The following is a 25,735-nucleotide window of genomic DNA, read 5'->3' as shown; positions in this document are numbered from 1 at the left end:
CAATTACAAACGAAACCAAAAACAACTGTAGTCTGAGAAGGTACTAAAAATAAATCAGATAAACTTGCACATTAGTGTGAATTTGACTAGAACTTCGGGTCCTTTGATAACCACAAGACCCCCCTTCTATCCACCCTACCCTCCATTACAGTAAATAATGTTTATCATCTTTATTTTTTAGAGTTGTAGTTCAATTTTGAAATCAAGAACGTGTTTTCAATTCCGCTCGCCACCGCTGACGTTCGCTTTTATCTCGTATTAAGCAACTCCATATTTGTCTTTATAATACTCACTGCAAGTAGCTGTACAAACTATTATTTTTTTTAGTTAAAATACGTAGGGCATTTGAACAGCAATTACTTTAATATAATTAACTGCAGTATTAGGAATTTTGTAACCAATAAAGAAACGGACTTGCAATTAACTGGATGCATTAATAATTCAGAAAACTGTGTTTAGCAGCCACTGCACCAGTTGGTAATTGTAGGCTTAAAGACGTTATGAATTAAGTTCCTCGACCAAGAAAAGCTAAAACACTGTCGTTTTAACCGTCATACATAACATCAAATATTTTCTTTAAAACTTAAAATAGAAATAAAACGAGTAATGTTTCTATCAATTTTACGTATAATGTTATGATTCTATGAACTTAGGGTGTTTTCATGTACTTAGAGCTTCACGTGTCGTATGTTTTGGGTTTTTTTAAGCAACTTCACTTAGGATATAATGATTTTATTAACGTAACATGGATTGCTATGGTTATACGTTTCTACCACCTTCACATACACGGTTTTTCTGCAGTATTTCACAAACTAAACGTGCGTTTGTAGATTTTAATATACACGCTAAGCCTTTTTTTTCCCCCTCCTCAATTGAACAGACATTTGCTGACAACCATGGTAAGTGTTCGTGATGGATGGTGCTTTCGTCATCAACTCACATGACCGTCACGCCTCACGAGGTGGGAATATTTCATCTCAAGAGAACCAGGGAGTTGGCGAGAGAGGTTTTTTTTATTAAATATAATAAAAGTTATTAATGGGCAGGCTGTAATAGGAAAATTGATATCACAGGTTTCATGTAATGAACTAACGAAAAAAGAATGATGGTAGGAAGATAATAGATGAAGTGAGTTATTATTTTGGGATTCAATATTTTGTTACAAGTCTTTACAGCAATAAGCACAACGCTGGACTTTTTCACAGTGCAGTAGTCACGATAAATCAGAAAGGACAAAACATGAAATTTAAGTTTATTTACATGATTCAAAAACTAATCCATTAATTTGGATAAGTCGATTCGAATAACCTTAAAAATTGAGAAAATAGGTGCTCTGTATTCGGATTTGTCATAATAGAGTAGGAGGCACATGCATATGCTATTGTTACCGAACCCACATAGTCAGTCATATTGAGTTTGTCTCACCACATAGAAAAGTCAGTGGTATATTTTGTTAATTATGTGGCATGAGGACTGAGAGCTCGACTAGAAAATTAAGTTCATTACCTAAAGAAACGTGACACACAAGTGATGAGTAAGTAATGTACGTTACTTACGTTTTCTCACGCCTGGGTGAATACGTAAAATCAGGTATTTGATGAAGAATCGAAGTGCTCCACCTAATGATAGACAGTAAATCTACTAGCTTAAACCACTCCACGTTGTTAATGCGTTGTTTGTATTTGATACCGGATTTGGACTTATGGAAGAGTGACGGAGCAGACTGCAGTGTGTATTACATACTACGTATTGTTAGTGGCCTGTCCGATACCGGATTTGTTTGTAGTTTTAAGCTGTATATTGCTATGTACCAGTCTGCAGTATTCAGCATCATTTTACTATTTGAAGTCTATGACATTTATTCCAATAAACTTAGAACAAGATGAAAGGTTTGTTTGTCGAAGATATATTACGAACTCTAAAAAACAAAACCAGAGTCAGTCAGTAGTTTTAAGTGAAAGTGTTTTGCTTTATACAGTCTCTTAAATAAGAATTATCTTGAAATAAATCTGTAAAAGCTCCAAATTAGGCTACGTACAAGATGAATCGAACTCACAACTTCAGCGTTCTAAGTATGTTGGACTTAGTGATCCAATGGGGGACTAAAAACAAAATCACTTAAACTGAGTTAAACAACATTTTACTATCAGGCAGGTGGGGGTGAGGGACAGGAATAAGTGAACAATTTAGAGATTCTGTGTTTGTTCCTCTCGAGGACAGTTTCTAGTTTATAACAAAACCAAGTTCCACAATAAATATTTATTTATTTCAGTAGAATGTTATGTTAAAAATATTGCATGTTATAATTCGATATGTATTATAACCATAAATTTTTAAGCTATAAACAAAAAGTATGAAAATTAAACAAGATATGCTGCGTATTTATAAGACGATCTTTGAGTATAAGCTACAACGTGGGATTATAAAATGATCCTAGGTTTAAGCTATAAACAAAAAGCATGAAAATTAAACAAGATATGCTGCGTATTTATAAAACGATCCTTGAGTATAAGCTACAACGTGGGATTATAAAATGATCCTAGGTTTCGGAGGTGGATGAGGAAAAAAGACCCACATTGCGGTGGGGATACACCATCTATCAGTCTTTACCTCCAATTCGCTAGTCTCACATAAGATTAGAAATTAGGAGAGCGAAATGTGGGTGCTCAAGTCCACAACATCCCACATCTATATCATCTTTCATTGCATGCAGACAGTTGTGGGAAGGTAACTAAACACATGTACACACACATGCACATAAAAATTTCAAACTGCTTTCTATATTACCACTCGAACAGGTTTTATTATAATTCTACGCGGTTTTGTTTGTTTCTCAATTTCGCGCAAAGCTACTGGAGGGCTATCTGCGCTAGCCGTCCCTAATTTAGCAGTGTAAGACTGGAGGGAAGACAGCTAGTCATCACCACTTACCGCCAACTCTTGGGCTACTCTTTAACCAACGAATAGTGGGATTGACTGTAACTTTATAACGCTCCCACGGCTGAAAGTGTGAATATGTTTGGTGCAAAGGGATTTCGAACCCGCGACTTTCGGATTACGAGTCGAGTGTCTTAATCACCTGGCCATGCCGGGCTCTATAGGCATGAAGTCAGCCGGAAGTGTGTGTTTTGTTATAGCAAAATCACAGCGAGGGGAATAAAACCCCCTGATTTTAGTATTATAAATTGTAAGACTTAACAGCTACTCCTCCTGGTGGACTGTTAACCTTAAGATTGTCAAAACATATTCCTTTAGGACTGTTTTATTAACTTCAGTTCAGGAAAGAAAATCAGTGTCATAAAAAATGACTGGTATGTTATTATACAACTGATTATGTTTTGGATTTTAATAATCTCTTGGAACTTGTGACCGGTTATTGTTTATGGTATTTTCGTGTATGAGGCAATTCTATATTGTTGGTTTCTTGACATAAGTTATTTAATTTTTTTTTAATTTTTATGAGATTAAGGGTTAACATCATCTTCCTTTATCGAAGTTCTTTTGGTGATTCGTCGCTGTAAGGATGCAAATTATTCATAGAAGCTTTGTCTATCTAGAATTATAGCGCAAGTCCACACAAGGGCTAATCTGCGCATAGTTTGGAAGTGATAAAGCAGAGAGAAGACAGCTAGTAAATAACGCGCACCGTCAACTACTGGGGCTATTGTAACTGAAAAATGGAATTCGTTCGTCACTTTTACACTGCACCTACGAACCCCAAAATGGCGAGCGCGTTTTAGCGCCAACGTGGTACGAACAATAAACCTTATTCATAGTATAGACACGCCAACTACTAGAACACACCTGACATGTGCATTAATGGGAAAAAAAACAACTAGTTTTTCTGAAGAATTATTGGTTAAAAGATTTGCGAACTGTAAATACGATTCAAAGTACGATGAAATACTTTTAGCGTAGAGCGTCAGGTTCGACCATTCAATATTTGTGCATTCGATGGACTGTTTTCTCAACAGTGTAAAATTTGTTGTGCTGTACTCACCGCGGGTATCGAAACCATATTTTTAGCATTATAACCCTCAAACATATTGCTAAGCCACAGGTAAAGTGTCAAGTGTTTTTACGTCATACAAATACCGTTTCAAATTAATTATACTAAACTTTATTCAGACAATGGATAATTTCCCGTTTTTGAACTTGCTTCTATTTTAGAACGAGATTTCAACCGTTTTTTTTCTATACACAAGAATCTCACGTTAAATTGTGAATAAAGATTGTTTGAATAGTAACCGTATTTGTACATGAATAGTTATATGATAGAGCCATAGATTTCTGAACGCTAGCTCCCACAGAAACAGCGTTGCTGTTGATCGTGATAACTAATCGACAAAGGTGAATTTTACTAGAATTTCTTAGTCCACAGGATTTCCGTTGTACATAGTTTTTGATTCAGTACACTATTCCAACAATTATTTCCACTCGAACTACAGCCTTTTAAAAGGATGTGTATTATTACTTTTGTGAGTAAACCCTTGTTTTGTGAAGTAGTTTTGTAACATTTTGTTCCCTAAAGGATCATGATTTCAGTTAAGATATAAAAAAAAAACAATGTATTATAAGGTGCACGAGGTTATACGAAGTGAAGGTATTACTTGGAAATGTGGAAAAGATTACGGTTTGCTTCTGAATTTGAGTGAAAATATTTTATGTAATGCTATATTCAAGGTTATTAGTCCATTAGTAAGTAGGTGTTGAACATCAATTTTAGGTGATTTGCCGTCTTAGCTCATCCCTCACCATCCCTGATGGTGTACAACATCAACTTTTCTATTTTAAAGTTTGTCGTTTTGGTTCCTATCTTCTCAATACTATGTTGGTTACCACATTCAAGGTTTGTCGTTTTGGTTCCTACCTTATCAACAAGGTGTCCGACGCCTATTCTGAGATGTATATAATTCCTTCTAAGAAAAAAATCATTCTCTTTTTCCGCGTTGAGGTTTTTTCCCTGAATTTCAGTTTTATCAAGGACGACATTCTGAAAAATTCAACAGCATAAATAACCAATGCGAAAGTTGCGTCGCACTTTTTCACGACGATTTTCACGCATTTGTGTTTCTCGCTGTTATCCTTCACGTCGATCTCTTAATCTCTTTTGAATGATGTACTGACGAGTGTATTTTGTGTTAAAGACGTAACTGGACGCAAGAAAATCACAACACCATATTTTTTTTATTGGTAAAAGTTATTCTTGTTATTTCATAACTAAAACTTCAAGAGAAAGTAGATTACAAACCATTAATAACAGTGAGTGATATCCAACCTTGTCTGCACTTAAGTTCGTCCAAGACAAAGAATTGTTAACAAGAAATCCTCGCTGTGTCCTTATGAGAAACTATCTCAAGGCGGTTTTTTTTTAGTTCAGAGCCAACCACGTAAAAATTCAGAAATAAAAATAAAACTTGTTTGTTTTGACTTTCGTGTAATCTCATTGCGAGTACAGTGCACTACCTATCACCAAGTTACGACAGGTCTTGGAAATAACGAAGACTGTTCTTGTTCGTGATTAAATTTTCGGTCTTTACAGACTCTGCCTTTACAGTTTTATTACTGTGTTAAATACAGATCTGGTGGATTGTGATAAATCATCAAGCTTATCTTAACCAAAATTTCTTGAATTATGACTAAGCGTCGAATACGTCTACTACAACACTCCAGTGGTCAAATTGCTGTCTGTTCTCTGCGGAGATTCGAACCTAGCATGTTAGTGTTATAAGTCCACAAATTTGCCGCTGACGCACTGGTTTTGTTTGTTTGTTTTGTTTGAAGTTAAGCACAAAGCTACACAATGGGCTATCTGTGCTGTACCTGCCACGGATATCGAACCCCGGTTTCTAGCGTTATAAGTCCGCAGACACTTCGCTGTGCTGACCCACTCGAAGAAAAATTTCAACACGTAATCATCTTAATACAGGGATAGTTTACTAAAGTATTTGTATAAACTCGCCTTCGTTTATTTTCCAAATGTTCACACAAAGTCACAAGAGTACTATACTTACACTAACCGACCACAGCTCACACAAAGCCACAAGAGTACTATATATATACACTAACCGACCATAGCTCACACAGAGCTACAAAAGTACTATATATATACACTAACCGACCACAGCTCACACAGAGCTACAAAAGTACTATATATATATACATTAACCGACCACAGCTCACACAGAGCTACAAAAGTACTATATATATACACTAACTGACCACAGCTCACACAGAGCTACAAAAGTACCATCTACACCAACATACCATAATTTTGTAATGAGAAACAAGGGAGTAAGCGAAACTGATCAACCGCCAACTCTTAAACTACTGTATTTGAAATAGGTGGAATTTGACCGACACTTTTATAACACCAACAGTCAAAAAGTGCGAACGTGATATAAACCCATACGCACTCTCACACTTGGACCCACAGAGCAACAATCCGGTACACTAATCATTAGGTTACGCCAAGCCTATAAAAATGAGTTTGATAATTGAAATGTGCCAGATATACTCTTGTAAAACAAAAGGAAAAGGTGTATGTGTGATAAAATACTGAACTTAATTTTGTTTGACAGTTTTAGTTTCGGTTTACCTACAAATAAATATAAAAAAAAGAAACTTTAGCGTAATTTCTTACGATCATCATAAATCAGTTTCGCTCCACACTCCCTCTGACCCATCTGAAAGTGAGGGGTTATAGCGCTAAAGCCGGGTTTCGATACCCATAGTGAGCACAGCACAGATAGACTACTGTGCAGCTCTGCATTTATCAATAAACAAAGATCAGTTTTGAAGTTTCTGAGTTTATAACGTGAAGAAACCTCTGCAGATCACTCTATCATATACAGTGATCAGTTTATAACGTGAAGAAACCTCTGCAGATCAATCTATCATATACAGTGATCAGACATATATGTCAATATATTTTACTAATAACAGGTATAACAACAACTTCTTGAAATTACAAAATAAATACCTTCGAAAATTATTCTGTTAACTACTTCCTCATGTGGCTCTTTTGGATAGCGAGTTAAATATAAAACATCTGTATAAAGACTAAACCATAAATTATAATCATTTATTTATTAAACAATCCGTTATTTTGTATTTGAAACTATCACTATTTCGGACTTAAGACGCCTAATATCTCAGGACAGTTGTCGATCTACAGATGACAATAATTACTGACACTTTCTGACAAACTAAAACCACAAGAAATTCAAGAGTAAGATCGCTGGTAAGGCACGAAACATTACCTACTTCACACAGTGTCAGAAATGTTACCATGAAATGTGTTGATGAATACAGAGAACTCTTTAACAACTATAGATCTATTAACACTCTCAAAAACGACTTGCCTGTTGTTTAACACTTTAACCAATTCAACCATTCTATTAGTGACATGTTGTAGTAGGTACAGAAACTAGGTATAAAGCTAGGCCTGTCATGGGCTGGTAATATTTAGCAATCTGAGGGTCATCAGTTCTAATCCCGACACTAAACATTCTCTCCCTTTCAGTTACGAGTTTGTTTGTTTGCTTTGAATCTCGCGCAAAGCTACACGAGGGCTCTCTGCGCTAGCCGTGCCTAATTTAGCAGTGCAAGACTAGAGGGAAGCCACCTAATCATCACCACCCACCGCCAACTGTTGGGCTACTCTTTTACCAACGAATAGTGAGATTAACCGTCATATTATAACGCCCCTACGGCTGAAAGGGCGAGCATGTTTGGCGTGACGAAGATTTGAGCCTGCGACCATCAGATTACAAGTCATGCGTCCTAACCATCTGACAATACCATGCCCCAGTTATGACTGCCAATTACATTTTCTTTTGATAAAAGATTGGTCCAAGAGTTGGCGGTGGATGGTGTTGACTAGCTTCCTTTCCTCTATCCCAATACTTCTAAATTAAGTGTGGCTAGTATAAACAACCCTGGAGTAGATGTGCACGAAATTCGATAAAAAACAAATCAATGTAAAGCAGATAAAAAGAAAAACGAATCTGACTTCATGGTCACCAAGTATTGTTAATCTTTGCGACAATTTTGTTATTATGGTATGAATGATATTCAACCTTAAATATTTTCTCTGCAAGTTAAAAATGGCGATTATACTTTTGACTTTTCACACATTACAAATATCTGGCTTCCGCATTTCATAACTTTTAATATCCTGCAATATATTTTTCAACACGTTATTACTTCTAATAGTCTCTTGTTTCGCATAATATTTTGGAGTTCTATAGTTATTTAGTGTTAAATTATCTTGACCTAATTGGACTGCTAATCAGGTAGTTTTCTCGGTTCTTATCCCGTTGTCGTAAAAATGCACTCAGCAATAAGTTGAGCTATAAAAGTGATAACAAAATCCTTCTAGTCGGCCAGACAAGAATAACTCAAGAATTAGTGGTAGGTGCTGTTAAGTATGTGCCCTCCCACTATTAACTGTATTCGGGAAGACTATGTTAAAATAGTCTTTTTTTTTGCAATAACTTAAATTTAATGCGTGATAAGTTTCTTTTTAGTTTTATAATATTTTTAGTTTGTGTTTGTTTTGCAAATAAATGACACTGGTCAGTCTTCAACTTTGATATTCAATACGTAAAGTGATCAATTTCCACGTAACTACAGTTTGGTAATGGCTAATCGTGAATACACACACTGCTTGTACGATTCAACATTGTATGTGCAAAGGAAAAAGTGCACTTGTAAATCATTATTGCATCCATAAAACGTTTTTTTACGTTAGTTTAAGAAGGCTGACTTCCACCTCCTCTCTCGTTTAGTTTATTAATACTTTCTTTAGTAGGATTCTGTTTCGAGTAGTTAATTGGCTACTACAATTAGCTGCTTAAATCGTTGTACTTTATTTGAGCTATCTCAGGCCTAACAACTGGCATGGTTGTAGTTAATTTGATCTAAGAAAACAATACGACAAATAAATGAAGTTTTGTTACATCAAAATAACAAAACTATTATTTCGTTTTTAATGATTTTAATAGACCCAAGGCAGATGCTTCTTCATTTTCAATGGTTACTACTAGTCTGTTTATCTGAAGGAATAAAGCTCATGCCGCAATACCACTGAACGTGCTTTGCACAAAAAATTGTCGGCGTGTTAAAACAGTGAGAATGTGACCCCTTAGTTGGTTAAAAACTAGAAAAAAACTTTTGTATCAGCGGGAGCTGTTTAATAGCTGCTTACCCTCTGGTAAGTTCTTTAAAATTAGAGACGGTTAGAATGACTTGGTTGGTTTTCAGTTTCGCGCAAAGTTACATGAGGGCTATCTGCGCTAGCCGTCCCTAATTTTGCAGCGTAAGGCTAGAGGGAAGCCAAATAGTCATCACCATCCACAGCCAACTATTGAGCTACTCTTTTACCAACAAATATTGGAATTGACCGTCACATTATAACGCCCCCACGTCTGAAAGGGCGAGCATGTTTGGTATGACGGTGATTCGAACCCGTGACCCTGAGATTACGAGTGCCTTATCCACATGGCCATGCTGGGCAGACTAAAATGGAATCCTAGGAGACTTTGCACAGGTCGTTTGGTAACACACGTGTATACAAGATATAGTTTGCACTAGTAATACCAACACTACATTAACTCTAACGTTTTTTTCAGTGTTAGGATGCTAAACGTTTTGAATAATTGAACTTATTTTTAAATATTCTACAGAAGTCATTTTAGTATTATTTAAAAAATATATTATTTATGTTGCTAATGAAAGTTTAGTGATGAAATATAATCACATGTACTGCCGCAGAGTCCTTGAAAGTGTTCCGTTTCAAGAGTAAATCAAACCAAAATTAACAGAAATAATTTTTTTATTTCTTGCTTTTGAAGTTCGTATGTAATGCTGTGTTCTAGTGTGCAGAGCGTATAACTGTTCTCATAAGTGGCATGCGTATATTTTACTGACGTCACGACAGTATACGTTAAACATCCCTAATGTAACGTCATTTTAGTATCTACTGACTGACTGACAGACAGAGAATACACTACTGTAAAGTGCTGGGAGAGGTTAAAAAGGCGACTTCTCCAATGGGGCCTTGGGCCCCTTTCTGAAAAAATTATACCTCTTATTTAATATTTTATTGTAGTAAATAAGTCAATTAACCTTTAACACCGAGTATTGAGTATGGTATAACAGTATATTCGTATATGATTACAGATGAGGCTGATAAATTTAAGGTAATTAAATATTCACCTTTAACGAAAATAGGATATAAAAACAGAAAAAAGGCCTTCACGAAACCTAATAAGACAATTTCTCTACATCGGAATCATTTTAAAATTAGACAATTACATTCACGAGTTTGATCACCTGATTTAGGCCCTGTTTAACAACTTTTGAAAACATTAGTTACAGTTTCTTTCAGGAAAATTAACTGTCCAAGCTACAAGAGGAGGAAGTTGGCACTGCAAGCAAAATGATGTTTTCATTTTACGAGTTTGATAGTTTAAGTTTTAAAGTAGTTTAATTAATCACAATTTTTTGTCGCTCATAATTTCTGTTGTAAAAAAAAACAACTATTTTTTTATTAGTTAAAAACTGCATGTTTACTAATTTCGAAATTTTTGGTACTCCGGACTCCACAACCGGATAAGAGAGAGACACGTGCTCTAAAACATCTCAGGAAAACTTCGGAGATTCAAATACACAACCCGACGTTTCAGCTTTTAGCGTATATCCAGTTCTTTACCAGATTGGAAAAAGAGGTTTTAACACACGTGAGCTATCGTTAACTCGCAACAATTTTAACAAATTAAATTTTAGTTGCTATTTATTGCAGTGGAGATTTAATCCATTCTTTAGACATAAATTGGATAGTTATTTTCAAACGCGTTTGGTTTATCTAAATTAATGTATTTTAATTATCACATTTTCTACTTGACTTAATCTAGTTAAGTATAATCAGTTAATAAAATTAGTCGGTTGGGTATAAAATAATTTAATTAGATTTTAGGGTGTTTTTTTTTGTCTTCATTTGACTAGCGTAAGATTAGCATTAAGTAAGAAAATTACAATGATAATTTCTTAGTGAAATTACTACCCCTTGTGTTAACCTTGTTTAAGTACAAATAAATAACATAGATGCCCCATTAATATTTCTGTCACAGCGAATAGTTATGAATATGTAGTTATTTTCTGAAAATGTCTGTATTACAGTTTGTTTTAGAATTTTTGCGTGAAGATACAAACTGGACCGTGTTTAATTGTTCCAAATTCTGAACTGATAGATCAGTCAAAAGTAACCGCCACCAACTCTCGGGCTACTGTTTCAAAGTACACAGCTGGCGGAAAGTGACCAAAAAAAACAACAACCCAGATTCACAATTAAACAGCTAACCATTAGGCTACGCCTATCCCCTATCGAATGTGGGTTTTCAAAACTTTCATTGTGTCTTAAGAATCACAAAATACGCTGAAACTAATTTGAATTTTGAGTAGTACAGCTGAGACTGGAATATCGTTTATTCTTAAGATCTGACTAACAACTGAGGCAAACACTTTTAGAATAGGAAGTCCAGTAGTCACGTGCTTGTGAAGAGGCGCTCTTGTAGAGCAGCGCAGAATGCAAGTAACGCCTGTATTAAGTAACAGCTTTAGTTTCACACAGTGTACCGATCAGACGTAACACTTGTTCACCAGGTTACAAAATTACCATTGCTTCTATGGGACATTTCAACTGCCATACATATTTCAGTAATTAAAAACTCACTTCAGTTATTTCAAAGCTCATCTATTTCATATCCTCCAAATCCAATTAGAAAGTCTTAGCAGATCTAATGAAACCTGTGCACTGTTTTAGAGGATTAATAATAATGCAATACCCCATAGACACACTCGTGACATTTGCATTCAAGTACTTAGTTTTGTAAATGTTTCGATTCAAGAAAGTTTAACTTGGATTTTCTGACATTTTATTAAGTCGTGTCTTATGAAAACATCTTATTTCTAATGACAGAATTGACAAACATAGAAATCGGACGAGCTTATGTCATTCAAAAGTAGGGTTGTTTGTCCTGTAAGACAGAAAAAGAAACCTATATGGTTTTAAGTTTTAAAAGAGCCAACTTAGAAAAAGCACAAAGTTTTAAACATGGCATTTTCCTATTGGAGAAAAGATGTACTGACATCGTGAAACGTATAAATATATCAGAAAATAACCTACTCTTCCACTCAAGTTAGTGTCCCCTATCCAAGTTGAGAGTGCCTAATTGAAAACGCCAGACATTCAGATCCTGTAATTTGGTTAATGTCTCTGACGTATTTACTATTTATCTAAATGTCCCAGACGGTCATGATAGCTTACACACACACAGTGTTCTTTCATATTCTTTTTTCTTTTCAACATACCAGCTCTAAACAAGATAAACTTGATTTGCATATCATTTCACATATTTCTTTTGTTTCTGATGCTCTATGACATGTTCTATAGGCGACTATCAAACCTTCTAATCAGAGAAAGCTGGTAACAGATCCGAACTACAAAAGATTTCAGTGAACATCTGAGAGTACGTAACGCGATAAAACGAATCACAAGAAACAAACTGATAATCATTAGAAACCACTGATTTATTAGTTACACAACCATCTATTATCGACTTTTTTCTCACTAAGCTGACTTCTTATCGTGATATTATTGAGATAATAATAATAAAATAATGTAACATAATCTTTACAAATGTATACATGAAACGTTATAAAAACACTATTTGTGTATTATGAATATGGAATATTAAGAAAGGCACTGTTGATGAAATGAACTTTAATGAATGAAACACTCGTTAGCCACAAGACAAAGATTAGTTATTTGTTAAGCGCACAGTACTATCTTCTACAATCATGCAATTTGTGAATACTCAAATTAATGAATTACATATGTGAAATGAATCATTTTTGTGTCGAAAGATCAAATATATATTTACTTTAAACCAATCAGAGTTCAAATAAGCTTTAAGATAGCTACTTCATATGCTACAACATTATTTGTGTAATTCAAAAGTGTTCATACTAAAATTATTCAAGGTTAGTGACCTCTTATATGAATTATTTTGTCGAAAGTAATTACACCGTTAACGTTAAATGTGAACAACGAATTTGTTGAAAGAAATAATTACTCCGTCATCGTTAAATATGAACAATGAACTATTTTTCCCGCTCTTTCAAAACACGAACTGATAAAAAAAATGCTTGTCTCGCAAATTAAAATATACACAGTGAAGCTTGAATAAAATACGTTTTGCAAATTAAAATATACACAGTGAAGCTTGAATAAAATACGTTTTGCAAATTAAAATATACACAGTGAAGCTTGAATAAAATACGTTTTCCTTTTACTTCTAGTGGAACATCTAGTAAAAACGTAAATCGCTTTATTTGTTTGCTACTTTACATCGTAGGAGTTTACTTACTAGGAGTACCAGCAACATTCTGTAAATATTTATATCAACTAGCAACTAGAAGTTAAGAAAAAAAGAATAAAAAATGTCGCCAGTTAACGGTTTTGAGATAAGCGATATATGTCTGTCTGTTTCGTTGTTAAAAGTAAAGGTACATAATGAGCTGTGGATGTCTGTTTCGTTGTTAAAAGTAAAGGTACATAATGAGCTGTGGATGTCTGTGTTTCGTTGTTAAAAGTAAAGGTACATAATGAGCTGTGGATGTCTGTGTTTCGTTGTTAAAAGTAAAGGTACATAATGAGCTGTGGATGTCTGTGTTTCGTTGTTAAAAGTAAAGGTACATAATGAACTGTGGATGTCTGTGTTTCGTTGTTAAAAGTAAAGGTACATAATGAGTTGTGGACGTCTGTGTTTCGTTGTTAAAAGTAAAGGTACATAATGTGCTGTGGACGTCTGTGTTTCGTTGTTAAAAGTAAAGGTACATAATGAGCTGTGGACGTCTGTGTTTCGTTGTTAAAAGTAAAGGTACATAATGAGCTGTGGACGTCTGTGTTTCGTTGTTAAAAGTAAAGGTACATAATGAGCTGTGGATGTCTGTTTCGTTGTTAAAAGTAAAGGAACATAATGAGCTGTGGATGTCTGTTTCGTTGTTAAAGTAAAGGTACATAATGAGCTGTGGATGTCTGTTTCGTTGTTAAAGTAAAGGTACATAATGAGCTGTGGATGTCTGTTTCGTTGTTAAAAGTAAAGGTACATAATGAGCTGTGGATGTCTGTTTCGTTGTTAAAAGTAAAGGTACATAATGAGCTGTGGATGTCTGTTTCGTTGTTAAAAGTAAAGGTACATAATGAGCTGTGGATGTCTGTGTTTCGTTGTTAAAAGTAAAGGTACATAATGAGCTGTGGATGTCTGTGTTTCGTTGTTAAAAGTAAAGGTACATAATGAGCTGTGGATGTCTGTGTTTCGTTGTTAAAAGTAAAGGTACATAATGAGCTGTGGATGTCTGTGTTTCGTTGTTAAAAGTAAAGGTACATAATGAGCTGTGGATGTCTGTGTTTCGTTGTTAAAGGTAAAGGTACATAATGAGCTGTGGATGTCTGTGTTTCGTTGTTAAAAGTAAAGGTACATAATGAGCTGTGGATGTCTGTGTTTCGTTGTTAAAAGTAAAGGTACATAATGAGCTGTGGATGTCTGTGTTTCGTTGTTAAAAGTAAAGGTACATAATGAGCTGTGGATGTCTGTTTCATTGTTAAAAGTAAAGGAACATAATGAGCTGTGGATGTCTGTTTCGTTGTTAAAAGTAAAGGTACATAATGAGCTGTGGATGTCTGTTTCGTTGTTAAAAGTAAAGGTACATAATGAGCTGTGGATGTCTGTTTCATTGTTAAAAGTAAAGGTACATAATGAGCTGTGGATGTCTGTGTTTCGTTGTTAAAAGTAAAGGTACATAATGAGTTGTGGACGTCTGTGTTTCGTTGTTAAAAGTAAAGGTACATAATGAGCTGTGGACGTCTGTGTTTCGTTGTTAAAGTAAAGGTACATAATGAGCTGTGGACGTCTGTGTTTCGTTGTTAAAGTAAAGGTACATAATGAGCTGTGGACGTCTGTGTTTCGTTGTTAAAAGTAAAGGTACATAATGAGCTGTGGATGTCTGTTTCGTTGTTAAAAGTAAAGGAACATAATGAGCTGTGGATGTCTGTTTCGTTGTTAAAAGTAAAGGTACATAATGAGCTGTGGATGTCTGTTTCGTTGTTAAAAGTAAAGGTACATAATGAGCTGTGGATGTCTGTTTCGTTGTTAAAAGTAAAGGTACATAATGAGCTGTGGATGTCTGTGTTTCGTTGTTAAAGTAAAGGTACATAATGAGCTGTGGATGTCTGTGTTTCGTTGTTAAAAGTAAAGGTACATAATGAGCTGTGGATGTCTGTGTTTCGTTGTTAAAGTAAAGGTACATAATGAGCTGTGGATGTCTGTGTTTCGTTGTTAAAAGTAAAGGTACATAATGAGCTGTGGATGTCTGTGTTTCGTTGTTAAAGTAAAGGTACATAATGAGCTGTGGATGTCTGTGTTTCGTTGTTAAAAGTAAAGGTACATAATGAGCTGTGGATGTCTGTGTTTCGTTGTTAAAAGTAAAGGTACATAATGAGCTGTGGATGTCTGTGTTTCGTTGTTAAAGGTAAAGGTACATAATGAGCTGTGGATGTCTGTGTTTTAAAGTAAAGGTACATAATGTTGTTGTGTTTCGTTGTTAAAAGTAAAGGTACATAATGAGCTGTGGATGTCTGTTTCGTTGTTAAAAGTAAAGGAACATAATGAGCTGTGGATGTCTGTTTCGTTGTTAAAAGTAAAGGTACATAATGAGCTGTGGATGTCTGTTTCGTTGTTAAAGGTAAAGGTACATAATGAGCTGTGGATGTCTCTGTTTCGTTGTTAAAAGTAAAGGTACATAATGAGCTGTGGACGTCTGTGTTTCGTTGTTAAAAGTAAAGGTACATAATGAGCTGTGGACGTCTGTGTTTCGTTGTTAAAAGTAAAGGTACATAATGAGCTGTGGATGTCTGTGTTTCGTTGTTAAAAGTAAAGGTACATAATGAGCTGTGGATAAGTTACTCGCACATATCGAAACCGATTTTTAAAAGTTATACGTCTCAATTCTACCGATTCCCCATGGATTGAGGGGCGGAATCGTAAGTGTTTCAAAGTTTGTTTCAAGTGTAGAAACGAAAGCTAATAATAATTTCATTAAATTATTCGGCGTATTTTTACACTAAGCCTTCCTAAAAAATGTCGTTAGAAAGTGTAAGACTTGCATTTTGTTAATAAGCGTGCGATTCTAATCAAACCCTAACAGTATTTCTAAAAAAAAAAAAATTCTATTTTTGCGTGAATTAAAAATTTTAATTTGATAGAAAATTTCATTAGTTGTAACGACTGAAGCTGTAATAATGATCCCTTTATAAGCCTGTAAATAGCTTGGAGCCTGTTGACAATTAAATAAAGCGTCGTACAATTAACAACCGAAATATCCTGTTGTGATTGGAAACACTAAGGCTCAGTAATCGGTTTTTCCGTATATAGCCAAGTAGAACGCGCGAAAGCGGCAGGGGAGTACTTCGTATACGATCTCGGCTGCCATCGCTGGAAGGTTCCCGTAGAAAACTGTCATTTACATCATGGCTACTCACAGCACCCTTTCTTTCGGGCCTTGTTCGGTCGGCAAAAGATTTTAGTAGCCCACATTGCCACACAGCGTTACTAACAATGTCCCTAAAAGAATAACACGTCATGGGGATTACTTAGCTTTAAACACCACAAGGGCCGAGATCTTAGACAGACTCTGTTAGCGAAACGAAAACATCTGGCGCTGACAAGCGTATGAGGAAAAAAAAACCTTCAAAGGATTTGTGGGTGCAAAAGGGGGTATGAAAGTTTGAAATGCTTTGTGAAGAGCTTTTTGCCACTCACCTTTAGATATATTCACAAATTCTATGATACATACGTATATGGAAAAATACGAATGATATAAAATAGCCGAGTTCCTTTTAAAGGAATGACATTTACTACAGTTAACTTTAGTATTACATGGAAACATTAAATGAAAGACATTTGTCTATTTACTCCCCATGCATGTTTAAAAAACAGTAGAAAGAAAAACATAAGAAACATTGTACATAAATATTACCATGGTAGTAAGCTGGAGAAAAATACCATAAGAACTAATCATAACTTGTTTACGAGAAAACCAGCAACAAATTTTTGGTTTGTTTTGAATTTTGCGCAAAGCGATAAAACTATCTCTGCTAGCCGTCCCTAATTTAGCAGTGTAAGACTAGAGGGAAGGCAGCTAGTCATCACCACCCACCGCCAACTCTTGGGCTACTCTTACCAACAAATAGTGGGATTTACCGTAAATTATAACGCCCCCACGGCTGAAAGGGCGAGCATGTTTGGTGTGACGGGGATTCGAACCCGCAACCTTCAGATTACGAGTCGAGTGCCTTAACCACCTGGCCATGCCGGGCCAGCAACAAATTATAAAGTACCTTTATTGAAATAGATAATATTTTTAAACACGAACACACATCTTCAATTCGACAAATTTGGTTTTAGTTCTCTTACTTCGAAAGCATTATCATTTGCATCCAAAATATATTCCACGTAACTGTGAGTTGGAGAAGTAAACATATTTACTGGATAACGATCCTGACTAGTTCAACCTGTAGTCTCTACCGCACCAAAAACCAGTTGACTCCAATTTATACGAAACCTTGATCTGTCTATTTTCCAGTTTCTATGATCCAATGACCAGTCAAGTTAGTAAATTCTAATACACCGAGATCAGCTTAGTCTGAAGTTTCTACAGTTCCATAATCAGCTAATTTTGTAGGTTTTATCACATTGTAACCGAATTAGCCTGTAACTTTTGCCATACCATGACTAGCTTAGTCTGTAGTTTCGATCTCTTATTAGCACTTACCAGAACAGCTAAATCGACTACGAGCTTTATATATATGTTTTCATATTTCGTGAATGGCTGGTGTAATTCTAAGTACTGTCCAACAGTATACAGATTCTACAAGATTTTTCAATTTTTCCATGGAAAACTTGCTACAAGAGTCACATTGAATCGAAAACTACTTGAGAAATAGTTTCTATTTTAACCACTAGATGAAAGCAAAATGATTTTATTTTCTTGTAAGAACTATTTTCTCGTATAGCTATTTAAGGGCTGCCTGCGATAACCATCTTTAATACTGAAGTGATACTCGAAAAAAGGCAACTAACACACCATTTAACTGTCTACTGTAATCAAGCAGTTGAAATCGAATCTCACACTTACATGTAGCATCAATGGTCTCAAATCAACCAATATTGTATCAAACATTCAATATATAGTACTCCGTTTAATACATTTTTTTCCCTTTTACTCTCCTTTTGTATTCACTTTGATCTTTTTTGCATTATATTTTCTCTTTTATACTGCATTTTGGGGCTTCGTTCACATTTGTAGAGTTTTGTATCAACAAAAGTGTTCACTTTCGGTTTCCCTCTCTTCACAACAATATAAATGTAAAGACTGAAATCAATTTGTTCTTTCAACAATGTATGGGCACTGCTTTGTGTGTCGACACGATCAACAATGTGTGGGCACTGCTTTGTGTGTCGACACGATCAACAATGTGTAGGCACTGCTTTGTGTGTCGACACGATCAACAATGTGTGGGCACTGCTTTGTGTGTCGACACGATCAACAATGTGTGGGCACTGCTTTGTGTGTGGACACGATCAACAATGTGTGGGCACTGCTTTGTGTGTGGACACGATCAACAATGTGTGGGCACTGCTTTGTGTGTGGACACGATCAACAATGTGTGGGCACTGCTTTGTGTGTGAACACGATCAACAATGTGTGGGCACTGCTTTGTGTGTCGACACGATCAACAATGTGTGGGCACTGCTTTGTGTGTCGACACGATCAACAATGTGTGGGCACTGCTTTGTGTGTCGACACGATCAACAATGTGTGGGCACTGCTTTGTGTGTCGACACGATCAACAATGTGTGGGCACTGCTTTGTGTGTCGACACGATCAACAATGTGTGGGCACTGCTTTGTGTGTCGACACGAGTACTAAATGATAGACGTTTTTAAACTAAAGGTCCACACATCAGTAAAAACAGAAAGACCCATCGCATCGGTACTGTTTTGTTGGTTTCAAGTCAGTGGTTTACATAACAAGTGATATTTATTTATATGGTGACACTTTTCAAACCCTTATAAAAAGTACGAAAACCACGCTTTTCGTTAAGTACCCTTTAGTTTAGTTTTTTAAAATATTAGACAACAAAGTTATTTCAACAGTTCATAGTTACCCCTTTACCCTATACGCTAAAGCAACATCATAAATATGACTTACATTTTTCGAGCAAATCAAGCAGAAACAGAACACGAATGGTTATTGTTGGTTTTTCAATTCGAAGATTTATTATATGGCAAGCTTTTCAAATGGTACACACGTGCTGTTTTGTGTTTTGGTATCCTAGTACGAAAACTGTTTTTAACTGTGTCATTAACCTAGTTATTAGAAATGGCGAAACCTTATCACATTCTTTTTCTTAACAAAAATATTCAAATCATATTTGGATATGCATGTGCGAAGTAAGAAAATTTAAAACGGAACAAATATGACTGATTTAAAAATTAAAGATAATTTAATGACTACGTCTTAGGTCAATTTCAAGGATAGTTTGCATTTCTTTCTTTGGTTTTGGTATATTATGGACGGTACTTGCTTCTTGATCCCCCCCCCCCATAATGTTATATTATGACCGAACTTCTTCATTAACAGTGGTATTAAATTAGGTTGAAGGTGCTTAGAGAAATGAGGTAAATTTCTGGCCCAAAGTGGGTTAAACTCGTCTTGCTTGTTGGAGCAGTGATGGCTGCTCCTTAAGATTGATTAGCAAAAGTTAGTGGAATTTTCAAATCGCTCACAGATTGAAAAAACAAATAATGAACATTATTGGCAAACAATGGTAAGATGTAAAAAACAGGAATGAACATTATTGGCAAACAATGGTAAGATGTAAAACAGGAATGAACATTATTGGTAAACAATGGTGAGATATTTTATTCACAAGTAATGATCTGTGCAAAATCATCTGTTCTGCCCTCCTTTTTTAAATAAATGGAATATATTGTATTCTGAAAGAGGGGACCACAGACATCAGATTAGCCTTTTTTTTAAAAAAAAATATACAAATGCACTCACAAATGTATAAAACGTCATGCAACTTTCCAGCTCCCGAAATTCGTTCCTTCAAATTTCATTATTGTTTCATGAAGTGGAATGGCTTTTGGCGAACAATAGAATCTTAAATCATCTCGTACCAAAATTATACTGTCCATCCATTGAATTTAAAAATATATTGCTGAATACAAAATAATATAAACATGTTTCATTTTCAACGTATTTTATTCGCTTTTTTATTCTTATTCTAACTTCAGAAAATAAGTCTCGCAACATTACTGACTTAGGTATTATTCCGAGCAGACAATTAGTTTCTTTTCCCCAATGGAACGGGGATTGAATTAGTGTCCTGCTGCAGTTTTGTTGAAACCCCACACGTTATAAACGACGACGGAAATACTAATTTCCTTTTCCGTCTTTAGGCTTCAGAGGCTTATTGTTGGGTCAACAGCAAAGCGCCTCACAAACGAAGCCTACCATGTGCTCAACTGAGAAAACATTGTTTCACGTGCGGTAGAACTCACCCCCCCCTCTCGGTCACAGTCTACGACTCATTTCCGTAACACGACTCTCCTACCTAATTTATTTCAAGTTTAAGAAAAGCAAAAGTGTATAGGACAGGGTTAAGAGTTTCATTTGTGGGAGAGGTTACAGCGTAAAATTACTTGGTATAATCTAGCTGTAATTAAATTTAAAATCCCAGAAGCGTATTCTGATGCGGTAAAATTAAGGCTGTTTTTAGTTTGCTGTTAGAAAAAAAAAATTCATCTACATGTTGGTGTACACGATATTGATCACAGAAGGATAAATTAACCCTGAGGCGATTGCCATGGAAACTAAGGCGACAGATAGGTTTTACACAAGCCTCTCGTAATCAGTAGTCTTAGTTTGCGTGGAAAGATAATTTAAGGCAATGTTTTCATTGTTTTAATTGAAACTACGGTTGTATGTATTTTAATAAATCGTGGAAATTATTCGTAGTAATTTGTCAGTTATTTTCAATCACTACTTTTGTATGCGTGATTTACTGTACATTTCCTTACAATTTAAGTTAACTTTCAAAAGTGTATTTGTTATCGGTATTTATTATGTATGCCACCAACACACCAATTGCGTAATTTACGAATGGCTTTATTAAGCTCTAATTGCTAAACATAAAAACATCGGCGATATAACACGTATCTTGTTCTATTGTTCGTTTACAATTATACACACGAACACAAATAGTACGATTTAAATATATTAAATGCTTCCAGATTCGCCCTGTTGGTGGGATTAACAACAATTTTAATTCCATCCATTATTTTCCAGCGTCGAAATGCAAGAGAGTTTCGCAAGCGTCAAGTTTTGTTTTCTTGTATAATATTTCATGTCGACAGTGAAACTGGAATTGCAGGCGTTTTCTGACACGGGCGGTCGATATACGAGGAAAACTAGCCGCAGCTAATAGCGGAGAATGTATTCGCCATCCGCTTTCGATCGATGGTAACCTGTAGAGACATCAAGTCGGCAAGAACGGAGTCTGTGGCAAAATTATTTTAAGAGTCCAACAAAGAGCAACCTGTTGACACCAGGTTCAACCAGTTCAACTAAAGTTTAGGAACTAAAAAAAATTTTTGTATTTGACCGTATTATCGCGAACCAAATTTTAAATATGGTAGAACAAAAAATAATAGTAATAATAAGTAAAGTGAGATTAAAATTAATATTACTTTTGTTGTGATGTAATACTACACAGTACTGATCAATAGTATTTTGCCTGCCTATGCAATACGCGCCATAAATTAAACTTTAATAAAATATATTGTTGAAAAATTACAAAGTATTTTACGAGTGTAAAAATAAAAGTAAACTGAATGAATGAGCTACTTAATTTGAAATAGTATAAATAACTTAAAAATATTAGGAGAAAAGAAATATCACGCAATTTTATTATATGTAATAATTAAAAAATATTCTTAATTATGTTGAATTATAATACTTAAACAAATTAAACAGTGGATTTTCATTTCATTTGCTATTAGTTGGAAGGGATATTTTATCTTCTTTCACGCACATGATATTATTAATTTATTTCTTTTTCAGTTTTGAAGAAAGTAATTCACCAAAAAGCTATAAGAACACTTACAATAAGTATTTTACTCTAAATTTTGAAAACCTTTCCCATATTTACGAAAATCTAATTTGCAATAGATCAGACAAAGGATTATTTGAATAAATTTGTAATCGATTGCAAAATCTTTATATTTTTTAATGATGGAAAACCCGTAATTCCGTTTTTGATGAAACGTAGCCTCATAGTGGGCCGGGTGTGTCCTAGTGGTTAGTGTCCCGGAATATGAAACCGATGATTCATGGTTTGTGTCCCATTGCCCTCAAAACGAATTCAGCACTTTTTGTGGTTAAGTGTGTAACTAGGGTGACGGTGATATAACACCAATTGGTTGAATAGTAGTAGTCCGAGAGCTGGACTTACCTCTAAGTTTATTCGATACTTTAGTTATTTTTTTTGTGCTACATTTCTAACACAAAGCCTTATCTTGGAATTTGTTTTTATTTCATTGAGAGAATATAACTATCGTAAACATTTTTGTTTTCTCAAATCAGTGTACATGGAACATTGTTAAAACTAAGAAAAGTAAAGTATAAATCCAGAGAAATAGCTAATTATGTTTAGTCACTTTTAACACATCTGGATAATGGCTTTTTGAACCTAACCATTCAGTTTAAGGAAATGAGAAATCAGAAGACTTAATATGAACCAAGAAATTACCTCACTCAGACACCAGTTTAATGGAACAAGAAGCTATCATATGTTTTCAACTTGCTAGATAGTTCTTTCAAAATTCGTTTACTTTGTCTTGGTTTTACTTTAGAGTATCAATCAAGAAAACTCCCAAGTTCCTCTTGCATGTGATTGGGTGAATCACCAAAGACGTCTCTTCTACCACTTTCTCCCCCATTAAAGAGGATTACAGCAGCCTGAGAAACATTATACATATCAACAACGATTGTTTCTTGTGGTAAATAGAGTAGTTTCACAAGGGCTTGACATCCTCTTAGTGGCTTAATGGCCCTCAGTTACGCGAGTAGCACCTGTTGTATGTATTACGTTTTTCTTTGTTTTTCGAATTTTAAGACTGAACGAATGTATCTACATTTTTCTACTGATCAAGTCAAAGCTCAAGACTCGAGGAAATGGCGTTTTACACAAGTCAAATATAATAGGAGGAAAAGTCAAACACTGAGAAGAGACGGTTTTTAGAAAGAGTTAACTAGTTTTGAAGTCCCCACCTGAATTGTTATTTTTGCAAATTCTGAGAAGGTCAATGATGGTCATCTTACTGTGATTATAGACCAGGAAATGGTAAATATTTTAAACTGAATGAAAAAATTCTGATAATATTAATATGTGAGTAACAAATAAGAGGATGATAAAATATCGTGGAGAATAATCAATGTGACATTTTAAATTTTATTTACTCCATTGTTAACCTTAACATGACCTAAAAAGGTCAAAACATTGTATACTTATCAATAAAAGTTAATATCCACACCAGCCGTCCTGAAATACGAAACGAGAAAGGCCCGACATGACCAAGCGTGTTAAGGCGTGCGACTCGTAACTGAGGGTCGCGGGTTCGCATCCCGGTCGCGCCAAACATGCTCGCCCTTTCAGCCGTGAGGGCGTTATAATGTGACGATCAGTCCCACTATTCGTTGGTAAAAGAGTAGCCCAAGAGTTGGCGGTGGGTGGTGATGACTAGCTGCCTTTCCTCTGGTCTTACACTGCTAAATTAGGGATGGTTAGCACAGATAGCCCTCGAGTAGCTTTGTACGAAATTCCAAAACAAACAAACAAACAAAACGAAACGAGAATTTGCTCTCTGAAATATTACTAGTCTGAGTGGAAACTAATAGAGTAGAAATGTTTTGTTTCTAAAAAAATCGTAATTGTAATTTCCCTTATGTTTTTAGGCAAATTCGGCGTACAGCAGTTATTATTATTCACATCAATTTTTCAAAACGCAAGTCTACATGTTTAATCTTGTACACTGAAACTATACCTTCACACACGCCGTTGTTTAACTCGATTCTCTTTGAACTGAGGGAAACAAAAATGTCTGACACGATGGAATTAGTTTAGAACGTTATCCTTTTGTTTTCGAAGAATTCATCGTGCACAGTTAATATTTCCTGCAGGGTGTTATTTAAAATACATAAAGTACCCGGATGACATGTTCGTGTCTGTATATTACATTTTTACCAGTTTGAAAGATTTGTTTTTTGGTTTTTAATTTCGCGCAAAGTTACTCGAGGGCTATTCTGCGCTAGCCGTCCCTAATTTAGCAGTGTAAGACTAGAGGGAAGGCAGCTAGTCATCACCACCCACCGCCAACTCTTGGGCTACTCTTACCAACAATTCACCGTCACATTATAACGCCCCCCCGGCTGAAAAGTGAATGTTTGGTGCGACCGGGATTCGAACCCGCGACCCTCGGATTACGAGTCTAGTGCCTTAACCCACCTGGCCATGCCGGGCTTGTTTTTGTTCTTCTGAGCATACATTTGTTCAAACGCAAAACTGTACAATGGAATCCTGAATTGTAACGTCAAAAGCCCTATAGTTTGTAATTAAGGCACACTTAGGCTATTGCTACAGCAAGGGAGACAATTTTAAGCATACCGTAATCCTCTTATTTGCAAAATTAAAATAATCTTATTTAAATTTCACAAAGTGTATAGTCGAAGAAGTCCGGGTTTAAGAAAATTTAAGATTAGCAAAAAACGTTTTAGTAAAACGATTAATGCAGTAAAACTAAATTACATTACTAAGAGCTAACTTACTTGCACAAATTTACGTAAACTAAACCACACCGAGTTACCAACAGAGCAGGAGTTAATTGTCACTTTTTTAACTGAAGAATGCTGGGTAAAAAAACTGATTTATAAGTTAATAAGCTCTAATATAATAGATGTACTTTTGTAGTCTTTGAAAGTGTTCTGTTTTAAGTGTAAACAAAACCAAATTTAAAAATGACAAACATTTTCATTTCTTGCTTTTGAAGTTCATATGTAATCCTATGTTTTAGCCTACATGATGCATAATTCTTCTGGTGTAAGTTGCTACGTTATGCGTCCCTAATATGTCATTTTAGTGTCTAGTGACCAACTGACAACACACTTTTGTGATCCCTCCAAGGGTGCTTTCTGCCCCCTATCGGGGAAAGCAAGTTTAATTAATTTAAAAAAAATATTTTTTTTTCTTCTCACTGCTTTCTAAAATGAGTGCGTTATTTCTTGTTTCATGGTAGCTGATAGATTAAATCAGCTTATTCAATACTACAAATAAAGCTTACATGACGAAGCGAATTTAATTAAGCAGGACACAAGCAGTGACGATCTTTAAAACATTCTTGATAACGAGTTCCAATACAGACGTATTTTTTAAAAAATTAAAAAAAACATTTTAATGATATCCTACAATAGTGAGCGTAAACATAGCTATTATTTGATATATAGTTTTTGGAGGTATAAGAAGGCCCCCTTAACAAAACATGTT

General features: G+C 35.2%; 1 long non-coding RNA gene across 4 annotated transcripts in view; it reads right to left on the bottom strand.

The window, feature by feature from the left end:
- LOC143248298 (uncharacterized) overlaps positions 1–25,735 on the bottom strand; it is a 127,121-nt gene that overhangs the window by 40,005 nt on the left and 61,381 nt on the right. For 2 of the 4 annotated variants that reach the window (XR_013026881.1, XR_013026883.1), the window contains one exon: positions 21,288–21,662. The exons of 1 other annotated variant lie outside the window; for it this stretch is intronic. This is a non-coding gene — a long non-coding RNA (uncharacterized LOC143248298). Of the gene's footprint in view, positions 1–21,287; positions 21,776–25,735 lie in introns of those variants that run through there. One more of the 4 variants, XR_013026884.1, reaches the window with a different exon arrangement.

Source organism: Tachypleus tridentatus, chromosome 4 (genome assembly GCF_004210375.1).
Source record: "Tachypleus tridentatus isolate NWPU-2018 chromosome 4, ASM421037v1, whole genome shotgun sequence".
Lineage (NCBI taxonomy): Eukaryota > Metazoa > Arthropoda > Merostomata > Xiphosura > Limulidae > Tachypleus > Tachypleus tridentatus.
The sequence above is the reverse complement of the archived record's forward strand: the minus strand, read 5'-3'. Positions and strand labels throughout refer to the sequence as shown.